Source organism: Herpailurus yagouaroundi, unplaced genomic scaffold (assembly GCF_014898765.1).
Source record: "Herpailurus yagouaroundi ecotype Mexico unplaced genomic scaffold, PumYag 188, whole genome shotgun sequence".
NCBI classification, from domain to species: Eukaryota; Metazoa; Chordata; class Mammalia; order Carnivora; family Felidae; genus Herpailurus; species Herpailurus yagouaroundi.
This window is the reverse complement of record NW_024412419.1, coordinates 6,746,333-6,760,816: the sequence shown is the minus strand read 5'-3', so window position 1 is coordinate 6,760,816 and position 14,484 is coordinate 6,746,333. Positions and strand designations below refer to the sequence as shown.

The following is a 14,484-nucleotide window of genomic DNA, read 5'->3' as shown; positions in this document are numbered from 1 at the left end:
TATTTCCAGATAAGGTCACATTCTGGTGTACCAGGGAGGGACACAATTCAGTTCGTACAACAAGGGGGTATTATTCAGCCGTAAAAAGAGATGAGGTACTGATACAGGCTACAACACGGATGACCCTTGAGAATAGGTTGAGTGAAGGAAGCCAGACCCAAAAGGACACATATTGCATAATGCCACTTACACGAAATGTTCAGACTATAGAAATCTATAAAGGCAGAAAGTAGATGAGTGGTTGCTTACGGATGGGAAGGAGATCTGGGAATAGGGGAGGTAGTAGTTAAAGGGCACAGAGTTTCTTTTTTGGTGATGAAAACGTTCTGTAATTTATTGTGATAAGGGTTGCACAACCCTGTGAATACACTAACGATTATTGAAATGCACACTTTCAATGGTTGAATGGTAGGGTATGTTAATTGTATCTCAATAAAGCTGTTACCAAGACTAGACACAAGTTAGGGTTACAAAAAGTGTTGAAGACTGGGTGGTTCAGTTGGTTAAGCGTCGACTTCAGCTCAGGTCATGATTTCGCGGTCCGTGAGCTTGAGCCCCGCGTTGGGCCTTGTGCTGACAGCTCCGAGCCTGGAGCCTGCTTCAGATTCTGTGCCTCCCTCTCTCTCTGCGCCTCCCCTGCTCACGCTTTGTCTCTCTCTCTCTCTCAAAAATAAATAAACATTTAAAAAAAAGGTTATCTTTGTGCAGTGGCAGTATCGTAGCCAGTGAGGTTTATCAGAGGTGCGATTATTGCTTAATGGAAAAAAAAAAAAAAAAGGTTAGCGACTGAAAAAAAAAATGATTTCTAGGGTTTGGAGTCCAAAGTTCCAATCCCAGCTCTGCAACCTTCTGTTACCTTGACCAAGTTTCTCTAAGAGCCCTAGCTTCATTGGAAAGAAGCAGGTGGGGAAGGGAGGTACGACCAGGAACCCAGCAGGGTTATCCTAAGAAGTGGAGATTAGCTCGGTAAAATACGTGGCACATAGTAGTTGCTCAATAAAAGGTATTATTAGTCATACATGTTACATCCGACCCTTGAAAATACAGTGTGAATCCATCACAGATAAATCTTTCTATGGGTCATTTATTTTCTTAACTGGTCAAACAAGGGCTTTTTAATGCCTCCCAGCAAGCAAACTCCCAAAATGGAGCTAAAGCTTAGAAGAGAAACCTATTCCCTCACGTTATTCATGCCACAGGAGGACCTAGCTCTATGCTGCGTCCAGAGATGCCTCTGGCATCTCTTCCTGACTTTTGTTTTTATTCCTTGAGCTGATAATCAGAGCTGTCAGAGAAGGCTCGCACCGCTCAGTAGTTCACTGACGAATTCCAGCTGGGCCTTGTAGAGCGTGTTGCTGAGTTGGAGAAAGAGCGAGAAGGCCCCTCAGGAAGGAGCCCACACTCAAGGCGCTGGTGGATTTGAGCATCCGGCTGATTGGTTATTCAATCTGCTTCAGGAGGGGTTCTCAGCGCGCGCCTCTGAAGGGACGGACCTGAGTCAGCGTGAGTCTGAAGAGCGGAGTGAATCCAGAAAGACCCCTGGAGACTAAGTCGCTGAAATGAAATCAGAGTAGACAGTGATTCCTGCCACAGGCCTAAGCATCTCCTGATGCTTTCAAGGGAAAACGAGGATCAGATATGGCTCTGGTTGTGAGCTGGACATCTCCATCAAAGTGCCGGCAGCCCTAAGGTCGAGCAATACCGAGGGATGCGATTCCAAGCAGCGCAGTGGGGTCCACGGACGATGTACTGCGTGTCAGGTGCTGTGCTGGCCCCCGAAACACGGCGACAAGGGTGAGACGGTGTCTGCAGCGAGGCCTAGTTTCACGAACAGAAATCAACAAGGCCCTCAACTGAGCTCAAGGTCGCAGAGCCACACCGGAGCCCCATACGATCTGAGTATCAAGGGCTGGTCAAGCCTCCCCCCAAAGTATATTTTCTCCTAACTCTAGACCGTCTACTTTGTTTCCTCCACCACTGTGCCCCGAACAGGTCCTGTCCAAACAATCCTAGGGTTATGACTCATAATCTGAGCAGCAATGGCCTTATTTAGCATAGATTATTCAGGGATGATCTTCTCATGAGCTTTGAGGAAATGCAGAATGGCTGGCACCCCCCCCACCCCCAACTCTCAACCCTCTCACCCTTGTTCTGAAGGCTTCTCCCTCTCTCCGGGGTACTCCTCCCTGCTGTCCCCATGCCCAGCATAGGCCTCTATTACCAGATCCTTGGGGTCACCCAAGCCAGCACGGTCTCCTTCCCGTTGTGGTCACTGCTTCCCTGTTGGGGGGGGGGGGGTGTGGTGGGAATGACCATGGGCTGGCCCGCCCCCTCCACCCGTGTCCCCTGGCTCAGAAGCATTGCCATTACTTGCCTGACGGTAAGAATTTCCAGGCACCCTTGTTAAAATCCAGATTCCAGAAGGCACCACTATAAACCTACTGAATCAGTCTTCAGGGGACAGGCCTGGACATCTGGACTTTTAATGTGTGCCCCAGAAGAGTCTAGATAAAGCAAGTTTGGGGAGCTTTATCCGGCATTTTAGAGTAAAACCTCAAAACCAAGGCTCTAGGACTTCTTTATAAGCATCTGTAAGTGTTGGAGCAAATCCTAGAGGTGAGTGGGTTTTTAAGTGAGCAAGCCCTTTTCCATAAGAACATTAGTTCTCTCAGCTCCCTGGAGAAGCATTTACAAAATTATAATCTGAGAGCAAAATGTCCCCCAGGGACCTGAGAGTGTCTAATGCTCACTCTCAAAGTGCTGGCTTTAACTGCCACCCAGGGAGGCCTCTGTGCAGAAGCAATAATGCCTAGTTGTATAAGAGACCTCCTCGTGGCTTTAAACAGAAACTTCATTTTCTCAGAAGGGAAAACAGAGACTTTCATTTCTCTTCATGGAGTCTGCTTGGGATTCTCCCTCTCTCTCTCTCTCTCTCTCTCTCTCCCTCTGTCCCTCTCCCCTGCACAAGTGCTTTCTCTCTCTCTCTCAAATAAAAATTAAGCCAAAAAATAAAAATGCAAATATAGTTATGGCACTTGCTTAAAAGTCTTCGGGTGGCTCCCCACAGTCTGTGAAGAAAATCCGAAGGCCTTAATGGGCTACATAAAAATGGGAATTCTGCGAAATTCCCAACGTCTGTGTGACCAAACGTGGGACGCTCCGTGGAAAGGGTTGGTGAGTTGTTTTCTAAGGTCTTTGAACTTGACTGGGGGCAGCGTTCGGTGAACTGCTCTGGGAAGCCTGGGGGGCAGATAGCAGATGAGCAAGGGTAGACCGCCCCTGGATTTGCAGCGGCCACTTACCCCCTCCCCCCCCCCCACCCAAGGGTTCCTTTTTCAGTCGTTGTAACAAGGGCTGTGTCCCAGTGACATGTGATCCGGGGTCCCCTTCCTTCCTCTCCTTGACTCTCCCCCTCTCGGTTTGAGATCCTCAGCCAAAGTTGACCTCACTTGCTTTTGGTGAGTCCCAGTTACAGATGCCAAGAAGTGGGCCGTGCTGTTTGCTCAGGCTCTGTTCAAATTTTCCATAAGGCTCTGAGCATAACAACTCAGCCCGGACTCCCAACCTCTGCCGGGGTCCTGTCCTGAATCTCCCCTGGGCGGTGCTCAGAATGTGGCAAGGAGTTCCCCCGCCACCCCCAGCCACGGGCGAGACCTGGGGAAACCGAGGGTGGGCACACTGGGTCAGTCAGTCATTGTGCTGGAGACAGGACACAGCAGAGAATGACCTAGGAATTTAATGGCAGCGGACCAGCTAATGAAAGCCTCCTTTGTGCCTGTCCTATGACACAGCAGTGTAGCCTGGAGCTCGAAGAAGCCAGGAGCACATCTTATAGACTTTGAATCACATGGAAAGGTGCTGATGTGATAACCAGATAGGACAGACTGACTCACTCGGGCTGCAGACGGAACAAGGGTTCTCCCACGTCTTGAGTCTAAGAGGTCCCGGCAGAGTGAAAGACGGATACTGTTGCTTCCTTGCTCAGAAAGGCTGACCAGAAGCAGCAGAAGAGATGGCTTTCTTTGAGGCCCTAGTGACCGACAGCCCAAAGTCAACAGATAATCTGCTTCACGGTCCTGTTGATTTAAATTTGCTCTTTCTCTTCATCTAGTTGTCCCAACAGAAAGTGTGGCACCACTTTCAACAATAGCCAAAGTATGGAAAGAGCCTAAATGTCCATCAACTGACGAATGGATAAAGAAATTGTGGTTTAGATACACAACGGAATGCTACGTGGCAATGAGAAAGAATGAAATCTGGCCTTTCGTAGCAACGTGGATGGAACTGGAGAGGGTTATGCTGAGTGAAATAAGTCCTACAGAGAAAGACAGGTACCATATGTTTTCACTCTTATGTGGGTCCTGAGAAACTTAACAGAAGTCCATGGGGGAGGGGAAGAAAAACAAAAAGAGGTTAGAGAGGGAGAGAGCCAAAGCATAAGAGACTCTTAAAAACTGAGAGCAAACTGAGGGTTGATGGCGGGTGGGGGATGGGCACTGAGGAGGGCACCTGTTGGAATGAGCCCTGGGTGTTGTATGGAAACCAATTTGACAATAAATTTCATATTAAAAAACAAAAAAACCAGAACTGTGGCACCATCCGGACTCTTTCTCCGTGTCCCACAAAATCACTCAGTCACCAGATCCTGATGTTCCTCCTTGTTTAATAGCCACACAGGTGTCCCCCCACCCATCCTGATTGCCCACCACATCCCTCATCCATCCAGGCTCTCACCCTTTGAACACTAAGAATGTGGCTTCATTGGGGCACCTGGGTGCCTCAGTCTGTTAAGCGTCTGACTTTGGCTCTGGTCATGACCTAATGCTCGGTGAGTTCAAGTTCTATACTGGGCTCTGCCCGGAGTGTGGAGCCTGCTTAAGACTTTCTCTCTCCCTCTCTCTCTGCTCCTTCCTCGCTCGTGCTGTCTCTTTCTCTCTCTCAAAAATATAAATGAATGAACTATATAAAGAATAAATAAATAGGGGCGCCTGGGTGGCGCAGTCGGTTAAGCGTCCGACTTCAGCCAGGTCACGATCTCGCGGTCCGGGAGTTCGAGCCCCGCGTCAGGCTCTGGGCTGATGGCTCGGAGCCTGGAGCCTGTTTCCGATTCTGTGTCTCCCTCTCTCTCTGACCCTCCCCCGTTCATGCTCTGTCTCTCTCTGTCCCAAAAATAAATAAAAACGTTGAAAAAAAAAGAATAAATAAATAAAATAATAATAAAAAATAAATAAATAAATAAATAAATAAATACATTTTTAAAAATGCAGCTTCATTAATGAGTCGTCCTATCTCCAGACCAGACAACCTTCCAATCCATCCTGTTTCCACGGATGCCAGAGTTATCTTTCTGAAAGTGATCCTTTTAAAAATGCAAATCCAGGGGCACCTGGGTGGCTCAGTCGGTTGAGCGGCCGACTCTTGAGTTCAGCTCAGGTCATGATCCCAAGGTCGTGGGATCGAGCCCTACCTTGGGCTCCATGCTGAGCTTGGAGTCTGTTTGGGATTCTCCTTCCCTCCCTCTCTCTCTCCCTCTCTCCCTCTGTCCCTCTCCGCTGCACAAGTGCTTTCTTTCTCTCTCTCTCAAATAAAAATTAAACCAAAGGATAAAAATGCAAATACAGTTGTGGCACTCACTTAAAAGTCTTCCAGTGGCTCCCCACAGTCTGTGAAGAAAATCCAAATGCCTTAATGGGCTACATAAGGCCCTTCACAGTCTACACTGCCTAACCGTTCAGCCTGATTTCTCTTCAGACCTCACTTGGCCCATTCACTGAGTTCCTATTATATACCAGATTCTGTGCTGGGCTCTGAGAACCCCATGGTGAGCAAGAGAGTCATAGATCATGTAGAGCTGGCCATCTGAGGGGGATGACAGACTTGAGACAAGAAGGCCAGTGGAGATCAATGGGTGCTATGCTAGGGCACATGCAGAGGGGCCCCACCTAGCTTAGGGCACAGGGAGGACCCCCTGACCCAAAGGAATTGGGGAGTAAATATGAGTTAGAAGTTGGTAGTGGGGGGCGCCTGGGGGGCTCGGTTGGTTGAGTGTCCTACTCTTGATTTTTTCCTCAGGTCACGAACTCATGGTTCATGAGATCAAGCCCACGTCAGGCTCTGTGGGCATGGGGTCTGCTTGGGATTCTCTCTCCCTCTGCCCCTCCCCCACTCTCTCTCTCCCTATACAAACAAACAAACAAATAAGTCGGTGGTGGGAGACAGTATATGCAAAGATTAGAAGGTGAGAGAGCTTTGTGTTTTCAAGCAACTGAGAGAAATGTGGCCTGTTAGTGATGAGAGAGAAAGCTTGGAGGTAAGCAGGAGCCTGGTCACGGGAGAGCTTAGAAGATCCCATGTTGAGGACTTGGTGGCTTTACCTGGGGATAAGAGAGAGCCGCAGAACCATTTTAGGCAGATTTGCACTAAAAAAAATTTTTTTTAAATGTTTATTTATTATTGGGAGAGAGACACACACACACATGCACACACAGAGCATGAGCAGGGGAGACACAGAATCCGAAGCAGGCTCCAGGCTCCGAGCCATCAGCACAGAGCCCGAAGCGGGCCTCGAACTCACGGACTGCGAGATCGTGACCTGAGCCGAAGTTGGACGCTCAACTGACGGAGCCACCCAGGCGCCCCGGCAGATTTGCATTTTTGAAAGGTCTCTGGCTGCAGTTTGGGGAACAGGTTGAAGCATTTACAGCTCCCCAAGTCGCTCTGCATTTCTACACAACTGTGCCCTAGCACGAACGTTTTCATCCAGCTAGAATGCCCTTTTGGCTCTGTTTACTTAGTGAGTTCCTTCCATGTTTTAAAAGTCAGCTCAAAATCCTTAAAATTTACAGTGCCGGGGCACATCTCCATCTTTGCTCCCATGATGTATATCGTTCATCATTCTATTAGAGAATCTTTCACATCGTACGTCAGTCTCCATTACTGGGCTGTGAGTCCGTAAAGGGAATCTAGTCTGTGTTCCATTCAGCTTTATACCCCTAAGGGCTAGCTAACCCGTAGTCTAAGTTGCTTTAAACATGATCTTTGAATGGATGAATTTATATCAGGGGCAAGAAAATACCGAAAAGCCGAGTCCTCTGGGACTCCCTCCGTGTTAGGTCTTTCTCCAGCGCTGGGCGGGGAGGGGACCCCACTCACCCTAGACCCAGAAGCTGCACCAGGGTTTACCATCCCTGAAGGCTTTCCCCTTTCACACAAAGTACATTTCAGCAAGTGGGACTGAAGGAGTGGAAAACTCTATAGCAGCCTTCCAATCTTTTCTGATGGTGGAAACCCTCGACTTCGTACCTAAGTTTGGGCAGAAGTCTGGTCAGGAAGTCTAAAGTTGATTTTCATTGAAGTGGCACGAGACAGGTTGTGTAGTGAATAACTCAGGTGTCCCAGGGGAGCTGCATATTTCTAAGCTTTTCTGAGGCAGGGGGGCAGACATCAGTAGTGCCTTGAGGAAGGGGTACCCTTTCCAACCACCCAAGTGGCTCTGTGTGGGCCTCATAAACTCGAAGGAGTGCGTCTATATGAAAACGTCAGGAACTTGGTTTAGTGGATTGTTTATTATTTATAAGTGGCTTCTAACAGTTCTCAGTGAGGGGTCGTTGATATAAGGAAGAAGGGGCTTGCTTTTTTTGGAAAGGGTCTTAACATCAGCCAGGCAGAGGTGTTTGATTTATACCATCTGCCCTACAAAGGGGACTAAGGATCTGGAATCTCGCAAGTAGCAAGAAGTTACAGGTTGTTTTTGTTCCTACGTACAAGTTGGTGGAAACCGAGATTCATTCATTCATCCATCCATTCAACCCTTTGTTCACTCACCCAACATGTTTATGGAGCATCTTTTTGGGGCCAGACAAGTTACCTTCTGCTTTACCCAAGTTGTGTCCTCACAAAGCCCTTATTGTGCAGGTATGGTCATTCCCGAGGCCCAGCTTATGAACTGAACAGGCAACGTTAAGTCCTGTGTGAGGAGCCACCTGTTTAAGAGACACTAGAGCTGGGACTCCAGCCTGGGTCCTCTCCCTGCAGGGACTTAAACTCTTCCAGGGGAGACAAAACATATAGAAAAATACCTATGGTCTGCAATAGAACGTGACAAGCGGCCTCCAAAGTGGTGGCCACAATGTTTCTGGAGGTAGAGGAAGAGACCATTTGTGACTGCCAAGATATGAGATGGCTTCCAGGAGCAGGTGGCATTGGAGTTAGACTGGATAGGATTTGGATATGCAGAAAGAAGATGAGCCACCCCCCCCCCCCCCCCGCCCCCTCTCTACAGCCCTCAAGTGGTGGTTCTAAGAGCTTCTCTAGAGCTTTAAGTCTTAGAAGGATGCAAATGTTAGGAAGCGGTGAAAATGAAGGGCAGAGCATCAGGAGTTAATTATTCGAGAACGTCTTTTGGCACAGGTTCTGGAGAAAGCTTATACAAAGCCTTGGCCTCTGCGCCAGTGGTCAGCAAATTAAGAGGCAGACAAGTGGCCACACACTGTACAAGCACACATGAGGTAGGAGGGCATCGAATTAGCAGAGCAACATCCAGCGGCCAAAGCAATGTTTGATTTTATCTTCATAGGCAATAAAATCTGAAGTGCATTCTTTGGCAGCAATCAGAAAGGCTGATTGCTGGCTTTTCGTCATTCTCTGGAGTTTTATAGCATGGCAGTTCTTGCAACAGAGAGATACCTTGTGCCGAGGCCGGCTGAGTGTGCAAGACGAGTGTGGCGAGAAGGTTAGAGCTAGTGACACAGCGCTTGGCCTCCAGGCCGTTCTGCCTTTCTAAAATACGTTCAATTAAAGAGCTCATCTGGCACACATTCCAGGGCTCTCGTGGGAAACCATGGCTCATCTTTAGGTGTGTGTTTTACATGAAACCAATTATGATAATGTTTCTGATGTGAAGGCAACATTGTTACAAGTGCCGGTTTGGTGTCCAGTGTATTTAAGTCCCTGGGGTTAGTTCCCTGCAGATTCAAATGCACTGTACTTTCAAGAATGTTTCTCACCAGGATCGTTTTAAGTTTCGTTTCATAGCCGTCTGTTGAGTCGGGTTTAACACGTGAATTAAATAATCAGCGCATAGATCCTGATGATCGTCTCTTCGTCGTGGATAACCTCTTCCAATTGACGGTTCTCACGAAAAGTACTAACTTCGCACGCATCAGGATGCTGGATGTGTGTTCTTTTTTATTTAGGGATTCTACAGTCTGTAAGGATGTTGTCCCCTGTGTTGCAGATGAGGAAACTGACTCAGTGAAGTGATTTCCAGTGGAGCCCACGTAGTGGGGGGCTCAGCTGGGATGATGAGCTTGGGTTGCCTGGCTCCGACACCCATGCTCTCCCACTGTCCCCGGTGCCATCGTGGGAACAAGCTTCTCTAAGTCAGACCCAGCAATCAGGTGCAGCAGTGAACCTCCCGCCTTCCACCCAGACGGTAAGACAAGAGCATCAGTGATAAGGCAAGACACTTGTCCCTTTAAGTTTCTAGAATTATGGGGCGTGTGATGAAAAGTAAACCAACTCGGGGCACCTGGGTGGCTCAGTCGGTTAAGTGGCCGACTTTGGCTCAGGTCATGATCTCACGGTCCGTGAGTTCGAGCCCCGCGTCGGGCTCTGTGCTGACAGCTCAGAGCCTGGAGCCTGCTTCCGATTCTGTGTCTCCCTCTCTCTGACCCTCCCCTGTACATACTCTGTCCTCTCTCTGTCTCAAAAATAAATAAACGCTAAAATTTTTTTTTTAAATATAAAAAAAGAAAAGTAAACCAACTCAAAAATCACACCTTCCCTGCCACAGAAGGAAAACACAAAGCCTCATGGGTCAGAAGGGAGAGCAGCCAACCGTCTCCTATTTCCACAGAAGGAACATGTCAGAATATGTCAGGGCACACTCCGTTGAGGGAGGCGCTTCTGAGTGCCCCTCACCAACGCATCTGCCACGTCCCTCCCCCGGGGTGGGGATCGGGGCACTGGAACTGTGACTTCTTTCTGGAAAGAAGCCAGTTGAGGGGATGGCACTCTGCAGTCAAGACCCCCTTCCTTTTCTCACATTTCTGGTCATACAAGGTCCAGGCAAGAATATGTTGGTGGAACACAAAAGGTGAGTCAAACAGAATCTAAATATCAAATGGCTGCTTTTCTGAACTGATTACGGAGGTGCACGATCGGGTGTGGGCCTGTCCCAGCCCCTAGATGTCACATCTGTTCTGAGGTGCTAGGCTGAGAGGGGACCAGCCGAGAAACATGCTCTTAGCTGGTTGTAGGGGACAGATATCTTGCCCCTTTGTGCTTTCCTGCTGTTCAAGCTCTGTCTTTTGTGGGGTTTTTTTGTTTTGTTTTTTAGTTTACTTATTTATTTTGAGAGTGAGAGAGAAAGGGAGGGGCAGAGAGAGACAGAGGGAGAGAGACAGCATGGAGCCCGACGCGGGGCTCGAACTCGCAAACCGCGAATTCATGACCTGAGCCCAAATCAAGAATCAGATGCTTAACCAACTGAGTCACCCAGGTGCCCCCAGGTTCTGGGTTTTAACTATCCTGAACCCAGATTACTTAGCAAGTCACAAACTAGAGGAAATAGCCTGGTTGGGGCACAGGGTAGCTTGTGGGCTTGCAGCAGGGCCATCTGGGGCCCACGTGACCTTGGGAGGCTCCCACGCCAAGGGGCAGGCTGGTCCCGGCCCTGGGCCCCGGAGAGGGTCAGGCCGCTGCTAGAGGACAGCCTGGCCCGGAGGCAACATCAGAGCCTGCCAAGGTCTCTGCCAAGGACCTGCTAATAGTTCCCATCTATCATCCGTGGAAGCGATTTCTGAGGCTAGATAATTGACTTCTGTTCATTGTGACAGATGAAGTTTTGACACGCCTGAGCCCACGCCTGTCTCTTTCATTAGTGACAGGCTCTGCCTTGGGAGGGCAGCTCCGTGGGAGACGGAGAATCGTGTCCCGGCTTTCATCCCAGCGCGGGGAGCGAGCTGAGATGTGATGTCGTTTTTTTCTGCCATTCAGATAAATCCCCGTTATCTTTGCCTTTGGAGTTGTGCAAGAAATGTACTGATCATCTCGAGGTTCTAATCGAAAGAGTTAATAATTACTTACATTCATACGTTTTTTACTGCTCTTTCACGGTGTATCCGTTTTTGAATTTCTTTTTTAAATGTTGACTTATTTTTGAGAGACAGAGAGCACCAGCAGGGGAGAGGCGGAGAGGGAGAGGGGGGAGACACGGTCCAAAGGGGGCTCTGTATTGTCAGCACAGAGCCCGATGCGGGGCTCAAACTCACGAACCGCGAGACCGGGACCTGAGCCAAAGTCGGACGCTTAACCGACTGAGCCACCCGGGTGCCCCGGTTTATCTTTTTTTTTTTTTTTTAATTTTTTTTTTAACATTTATTTATTTTTGAGACAGAGAGAGACAGAGCATGAATGGGGGGAGGGCCAGAGAGAGAGGGAGACACAGAATCTGAAGCAGGCTCCAGGCTCTGAGCTGTCAGCACAGAGCCCGACGCGGGGCTCGAACTCACGGACTGCGAGATCATGACCTGAGCCGAAGTCGGCCGCGTAACCGACTGAGCCACCCAGGCGCCCCCCGGTTTATCCTTTTTAATAACAGCACTAATAACCAGCCTGTATATGGCATGTTACAGAGACATCATTTCATTTGGTCTTTCTGGGAGAGGCGGGGTGCTATTCTGCCCTCTGAAATTCAGAATGGTTAAATGACCCGCTCGGGGTCGCGCAGACAAGAAGCAGAGCTGGGATTCCTGCTTTCGGGTTCTGAAGGGCTGTCCCACTCCCTCCCCAGTTTGGTCTGAAGGCTGCCCCTGCTTACGTCTCCTCGTCCCTGCCCTAGCTGGGGTTCCCCCGCCTCACAGCGGGGGCGCTCCAGCAGCCCCCGAGTGGCGCCCCCACCTCATCCGGTCCATCCAGGACACCCGCACACGGGTGCAAACCGGTTCGGCCTCCCAAAGCACCACTTTGCCTCCGTGGTGAACTGCACCCTCGAGAATCTGCAGTCAGCATCATTTACTGAATGAGAACAGCCTCAGGGCGGGGAGCACGCTGTGTTTACCAGTGGGAACCCACAACTCAGCACAGGGTGCACGGTGGCACCCCCAGTGCTGCTTGAGCGATGGGATAAACAAGAGACTGCCTGTCTCCTCGCACGTTCTCCCTGTTTAATCAGTATTCAAACTGCTTAGCCTGGCGTTCAATCCACTTATAAGCCATTTCTGTATTAGTCAGGGCGCTTTATGTTTTGAGAGATTAAAAATCCAGTTGCAAAGTATTGAAGCATAAAAAGGGGAACCTATTGGCTCGCATAACCAGAAGGTCTAACTATCAAGAATAGGATTGGGGCGCCTGAGGCGAGATCTGGGAGGTGGACATGTCAGAGGGGGATCAGAGATGATGGGGGACAGAGGGGTGACCTATGTTGTACGTGCTTGAGCAAAATCCCAGAGTCTGGGTTTTCATGCAGTCCTGGGACTTTTGTCTGAATAGGGCAGGCAGGACCAGTGGCTTCAATGGGTAACATCCTGTGGGTCTAAGGACTGAAGGCTGGGACCCCTCAACCTGCGGGTGGGAGTAGAAGGAGGTGCTTGGAGAGGCCACACCAGAGGTAGGATTAGTTAGGAGCTTCTATCCAGTAAGAGAGTCACTTCTGGGTAACACCCCCACCCTACGCGAAAATTGCTTTCTTCCTGTCAAGAACATTAGGACTGCTATGGCCCCAGATAACTTTCTCTCTCTCTCTCTCTCTCTCTCTCTCTCTCTCTCTCTCTCTCTCCCTGGGGACCTGCGCCAGAGGGCTGTTTCCTGTGGCTTCCACTGCTCTGATTTCAGAATTGGTTCCCTTTATCAACACCAACACCATAGGATTCCCCCAGTTTGATGAGGGCAAAGAGAAGAGAGCCAGGTCGATGCATACTAGCCATATTTCCTGGAAATATCCGCGTCCCCCTCCCCGCCCCTGGCCAAAGCTAGGGGCGCTCCAACAGCCAAGACTCAGATCCCACAGATAGGAAGGGAGAGAGCCCATACTCACAGCCAGGTTTCCTGACTCCATGGGGAGTGTCCTTTCCACCTCACAGAGCCCAGACTCTGTAGCCGGGCCTCTTGGCTTATACCCTAGCTGTGTGATCTTGGGCCAGTGTCTCACCATCTCTGTGCCTTGGTTCTTCACCTGGAATGCTCTAAGAAGGAAAGGAGTCATTGCACAGAGACCACGTTCAGCACAAGATAAGTGTGCTTATCTTTGGACGATTATTATATCACGCTGCTGCTGAAAATGGTTTGCACCCAGAAAAACAACATTCTAGAAAAACAGGAAGCCTCTTTTCAAGTGGAACCCCGGGAAGACGAACAGCCCTGGGAAAGCTGGTCTTCCTTTTCCCGTCTTGGTCAGTATGTTCCTCACCAGTGAGCCCAGGCCCACGACAAGGCCCACAACAAGGCCCTCGCGGGAAAGGAAGGTCAGCCGGAGAGTCTCGGCCGGTTTTGTCCTTGATGGCCTAAATTAGATGGTCTGACTGCCGTTTGGAAAAATGCACTGCATTCTTTATGTATTTTCCCCATCAAAACACGTCTGTTTCGTTCTCTTTTAAAGGGCATTCATGAGTCATCCGGCAGGAACAAAGAAGCTTCAGTCTGAAAGTTCCACGGGGAAACGGTTTCAACAGTGTGGGCTCGCAAGGTTTTCTGAAATCTGAACACACGCCTCGGAGGTGCCCCCAAGCACCTGATAGCGGCTGTTCTCTCCTGACAGCTGGATTCCAAATGTAAACATTGTTTGTCTGAACGCGCTGCGATCATTTGCATGCAGATGTAGAGGCTCTGCGGCAGGGTGTGCTGGGAAGCAGCTCGAACACGCTTTCTGTTTGCGCCGTCTGGTAGGGCCCAGCACGCGTTTCTGGATGGGCCCGTCGCGGTGTTTCCTAAGGAGCTGAGAGCCGGGCCAGCACCGTTTGTCTTCCCAGGGACAGCTCTCCGACTCCAACTCAGTCCCCGGGCCATCCGAGTGAGGCGAACACCCAGAAGGCCAACAGGGTGGAAGGGGAGGGGTGGGGGTGAAGTCCTGCCACCCGCAGCCCGGGTCCAGACATCCGGACGCCCGGCACCTGTGCCCCCACCTGTGCGGTCCGTCTGCACCCCCCTCTCGGCTCCTTGCGCACCTGAGCCCACGAGCCTGCCCTGAAGTGCACGTTGGTAGCAGAGCCGGGCGGGTGGCGATTCGGGCCCAGGCCCCGCCCTGTTGAGCCACGCGACGAGGGTCTTGGTTCCTCTGTGCCCGAGTTTCATCAGCTTCTCAAAGGGGATGATAACGTAACGAGTCTCCCTCGTGGGGTCAAGGCGAGGATTCGATGATGTCACGCGTGCGGAGTGCCAGCCCGGCATCTGATTCAGGTGAGCACTGGGCACCTGTCGCCATCGTTCAGCCAGCAAGTCCCCCATTGCCTTCCGGGGTTATTTCACCAGGCTTCCAACGGGTCACCC

At 50.1% G+C, this 14,484-nt stretch overlaps 1 long non-coding RNA gene and 1 pseudogene across 1 annotated transcript in view; both read left to right on the top strand.

Moving 5' to 3' along the window:
- The first annotated feature begins 696 nt into the window (after positions 1 to 696).
- On the top strand, positions 697 to 866 carry LOC121044617 (uncharacterized; annotated as a pseudogene).
- A 13,339-nt stretch (positions 867 to 14,205) lies between these two features.
- Positions 14,206 to 14,484, top strand: part of LOC121044550 (uncharacterized) — a 3,635-nt gene continuing 3,356 nt past the window's right edge. Inside the window, exon 1 of the long non-coding RNA XR_005797348.1 lies at positions 14,206 to 14,394. This is a non-coding gene — a long non-coding RNA (uncharacterized LOC121044550). The remainder of the gene's footprint in view (positions 14,395 to 14,484) is intronic.